The sequence below is a fragment of the Marmota marmota genome, unplaced genomic scaffold, assembly GCF_001458135.2.
Source record: "Marmota marmota marmota unplaced genomic scaffold, marMar, whole genome shotgun sequence".
Classification (NCBI taxonomy): domain Eukaryota; kingdom Metazoa; phylum Chordata; class Mammalia; order Rodentia; family Sciuridae; genus Marmota; species Marmota marmota.
Window position 1 is genome coordinate 5,979,172 of NW_026000102.1, and position 4,992 is coordinate 5,984,163.

Consider the following 4,992-nt stretch of genomic DNA (forward strand, 5'->3'; position numbering starts at 1 on the left):
CGAGTTGGTGTGTGCCAGGGTTGTGTGTGTGACATGATTGTGTGTGTGCGTGACACTGTTTATGTGTGAAACTGTGGTGTGTGTGTGTGTGAGAGACTGTGTTGTGTGTGTGACATGGTTGTGTGTGTGTGAGACAGGGTAGTGTGTGTGTGACAGTGTTGTGTGACATGGTTGTGTGTATGTGTGAGACAGGGTTGTGTGTGTGTGCACATGACAGGGCTTGTGTGGTGAGCCTACACGGGTGCTTGGTGTGGAGTTGTGTGCACACGTGTGCCTGTGTGGTTTGGAAGGTGGTGTGTACGGGTGTGTGCACGGCCGTCCCTTGGGGTGGGAGATGCCCACAGTCTGGTGTGACTTTTCAACTGGCTCCTTGGACCATGCCTGGGGACCTGGGCCTCGCCTCCCCAAGGTGGCCCCGGGCAGCCTGGCCCCGGCAGGATGAGAATCAGGGGACCTGACTGAGGGGCTCCCCTTGGGCATGCTCCTCAGATTTGCCAAATTGCTACAAATCAGCCTATAATCACCCAGTTTGCTTCCCAATTATGGAGGAAGTGAATTTCACCACTAAACAATTCTTCAGCTCCTGTCCCTGCGAGCGCTGTCGCTGCCTCGCACTGTGAGCTTCACGGGCAGACCCTGCCCATGGGTGGAGGGGCCAGGCATCACCTTGGGCCTGCAGGACCCGTCCCCAAGAGCTGGACCACCCCCACAGCCCTGGGTCAGGCCTCCCTGTCTGCAGGACCCTGGCTCCAGTCCCTCTGCTGTGCTGCCCTCCAAGTCAAGAAACAAACCCTAGGAATGTACAGGACCCCCCCCCCAAAGACCTGGAGGACACCAGAGTGTCCTGGTGAATCTCTGAGCTCTGGGCGGGCATCCCCTGACCTCGATGACACTCTGTCACCCAGAGGTGACCACCCCTGCTTTTCCTGGCCTCCAAGGCCCTGCGTGGTGTCCCCACTGTCCGTCCAGGCACTGCTGTCCTGACCAGCGGGGGTGCAGGGGGTCCTCTGCAGGGTGCTCCAGCCTGTTCCTGTCCCCTGCCTGCCCTGAAGAGCACCCCAGTCTGGGGACTTAAGTGACAGAAACCTACGTCTGCCTGCTCCTGAGGCGAGAAGTCGGAGACACTGGGTGGGTCGCCTCTGAGTCTGGAGGGAGAGCCCGGCCTCTGCGTCCGACGGCCTGTTTCTGTGCCCGTTTCCCTCTGTCACAGGGGACACCACTCGAAGTGTTGAGGGGTCCACTTGGCTCCATCATGACCGTCTGGACTTACCCACGTCTGTCAGGACCCATTTTCAAGTGGCACCAGTTCCGAGGTCCTTGTCAGAGGGACTTGAGCACTGAGTTGGGGGCACATGGGCAGCCGGGGACGGAAGCCACCCCCATCTGTGTGCTCTTGACCGAGCACCTCCATAAGACTCAGGAAGAGGTCAGAGGTGGACGCGCGCTCCAGACCCAGCTCAGCCACTGCGCCGTCTGCTAACTGGCCCCTGAGGGTTGCACCTTCCCACCCACCAGCCACTTCACCCCGTCCGCCCTGGATTCAGGGGGCAGGACGGCCTTCCTGATGCTAGTGTTTGCGAAGGACTGGTCCTTTGTTCAGCCCCGTCTGCTTGCGCCTTGGTAGCTACCTGTCGGTGGGCATGTGCCTGTCACTCACCTGCCCCGAGGGTGTCGCAGGTGACTGAGCGTGTGCGTGGCCCACACAGCGGCAGTCCACGGCAGACAGCAGGGCCGGGGGAGCTGCTCAAGGCCAAGGCCCTGAGAGGGCAGGAGCTGGCCGTATGGTGTGGAGCCAAAAGACCCTGAGCGCGCAGTGACCACCCGGCACGGCTCTGCTCGCTGGGCCCCAGGGCAAGTCCCTTACAGCTCCCGGAAACTCAGTTTCCCGTCCATGAAGGACACCTGCAGCCCACTCGAGAGTCCCTCTCCGTGGGGCTCGGCCTCGGGTCTGCTCTCCCACCTCCAGGTAGGTTCCCGTAGGCAGGGCATCTGCAGCTGCTCTCCGCCAGCCCGGCTGCATTCCCATGTCACTGTCCACACTGAGGTCACCCTGCGGCCTGGCTGTGCTCTTCCTCCACCTCTGCACCCACAGCTCTGTGTTCCGCCCACCCCCTGGGGAAGGACCCAGCCCTGCAAGGTGGGCGCCAGCAGCCAGTAATCCCAGGCTGCTTCTGGAAGCTTCCTGAGGCCTATTCCTCCCCACAGCCCACGCAAGTCCTGATGGAGGAGGCTGCCTCCATCCTCAGACCCGCTTGGCCTCCCAGCCTCTCTCCTGACGTTCCCACCTCCTCCATGCTGGCCTCCTCCTCCAGTGGTAGCGACAAACCCCAGCAGCCTTGTGCCAGGAGCTGCCGGGGCCTGGCACCTTCTCCCTCTCCTCAGAAGCCTCAGGACCTGACCCACCAGAGCTTTCTGTCCTGCTCTCTCAGTGCTCTGGATCCTGAGCTAGGATCCGCTCCCAGGCCGGCCTGAGGGCTGCAGGGGGCAGCCAGAGACAGCACGTGGGTCAGCACCGGGGCTCCTCCCAGGCCTGTGTTTCACTGGAGATGTACCCAGGGGATTGTGCCCAAGCACAGGGGAGGGGCAGATGGCCTCCAACCTGGCCCTCCTCTGTCCTGCTCATGTCCCGCTAATGAGCAGACGAGAAGCAAGAGGGGAGAGTGCTGCTAATGGGCACCGGCCGCCAGCTCCCGCGAACTGACTCTCCCGATTCTATTTACTGTAAAAATCCCCTTTAAAAAATTAGGAGTGGAAGGGAATTTGTCAAAAGGCCATTCCTGCGACGCTTCTCCCAGCTGCCACTCGGAGTGTGCGTGCATAATTAATTAGCGGCCCACCACTCCTCGTCCCTAATAAAAGTTAAAAACCCGTTTTGCCGTGTTCTGTGTTTCTGCTCAGCATTGCTGTCAGGCAGGTGTCAGGGGAGACAGGTATTTGCATATGGTGCCAAGTTGGAGTTTCCATAGAAACTGACTTCCTCCTTCCTCCCATTGAACCCAGACGGGCTCCGTCCTCACTTTTAGGTTCCACCCAAAATGCTATATGAGGGATGCTGAGAAGAACTGGCACCGCCTGCACCTGCAGCGACTGCCACCTCCGTGCCTGACTGCATCTGCAGAGGGGCATGGCAGTCGGGCACGGCAGACGGGCATGGCAGATGGCCGCCGGCCAGCAGCGAGAGCAGCAACCACAATACTGAGAGGGCTTCCTGGTCACAGCCTTGGACTAAGCAAAGAGGGAGGAGGAGGAAGAAAAGGAAGAGCAGAGGACGATGGGGGTGCGGTGGGGGAGAAGCAGCTCCTGCCACCTTCCTGCCAGGGAGGCAGCCTGTGTTTCTAGAGCCCCGGCTCCCGGGCTCCCAGGGCAGTGGCCCCCAGGAGGACAAGGTGCGAAGCTGTCAGGAGCTGTTTTCCTGAGAGAAGCGTCTCGCACCGTCCTGGGAGGGTGGAAATGGAGTCTGCGGCTGGAGGCACGAGGCCCAGACCTGGCACGTGGGGTGCTCCGGGGACAGGCCCACGGTGGGTGTCTGGGGGGGCTAGTTTCTGAGCTCGGTCCCCCAGGAGCCTGGGAGAGGCCTGGTGGACACTCCTGAGGACAGAGCTGGGAGCCTAGACATGGAGGAGTGGGCTGCTGTTGGCCAGGGACAAGGCCAGGCCCCGCCCAGGGAGACGGCAGAGAGGGGCGAAGACAGAGAGCACGGGACATGGAGGACTCCTCTCCGGCCCTGGGGAAAGGGGTGGAAATCAATGCATTTTAGAAATGCCACTTTTTTAACTGCACCTCATGGAGAGGATGTGGGGAGAAAGGAACGATTGTACACTGTGGGAGGGACGGTAAGTTAGTGCCACCACGGTGCAAATCAGTCTGGAGGCCCCTCCCCAGACGAGGCCCAGAACGTGGTGACCCAGCACTCCCACCCCTAGGTATTTACCCTGAAGAATCTGGTCATCTTTCTACAGTGACACGTGCACACCCACGTTTATAGCAGCACAGTTCACAGCAGCCAAGCTGCGGAACCAGCCTAGGTACTCACCAACCCATGAGTGGACAAAGAAACTGTGGTAGAAGCACAGACCGGAGTTTTGTCAGCCGTAAAGAAGAATGAAGTTGTCATTTGCAGGAAAATGGGTGAAACTAGAGACCATCACGTTAAGTGAAAAAATCCAAACTCGGAAGGTTAGGGGTCACATGGATTCTCTTACATGTGGAGAGGAAAAAGGAAACAAAGATTGGGGGAATCTCAGGAAAATCAAAGGAGATCAGGAGAGGAGGGGACCTGTGGACGGGGAGGGTGGGGTGCTGGGGAGTCCTATGGGCCTAATTGCATTGTTACAGCCTGTGTGTGTGTGAATATGGAAGAACAGTTCCCACCATTATGTACAGCTGCGATGCACAATAAAAAATACGGAGAGGAAATAAATCGCACCTCACACCCCAGCCCGCTCACATAGGGAAACCATTAAGCAAAGCTGCGCGCAGATGTATAGCTAGTAAAATTCTGCACGGGAGACATTAAGGGGAAATGTCCTCTCACTAGCTCATCTCTGCCGTTTACAAAAGCACTTCCACACACTGTGCCTTCCAGACCGTCCAGCAACCTGGAGGGCCAAGGGGGGCCCAAGGAGAGGACCACACCCCCATTTTCCACCCGGGGAACTGGGGCTGAGAGAGGCCCCACGGGTGCTCACCAGCACCAAGCCGTGACCTGAGCTACCTCGAGGGGAAACTCAGGGTTAGTTCAAAGCTGAGACACCTGAGAAGTCACAGGGCTGGGGACCCCTCAGGGCTCCAGCTCCCACCCCACTCAGCTAGGAGCTAGCTGCATGGGCCTGCAGACGCCCCTCAACTTGCATCTCCTTGTGGGTTAAGTGGGCACAAAACTGGGGTCTCCCTCGTAGACGTGCAGGCCAGTCGGAGGGCCAGCGACAGGGCAGGGCTACAGTGGCCTTGTTCTCACCCCCCAACCCCGGGCCCCACCCCCACCCCCGTTCT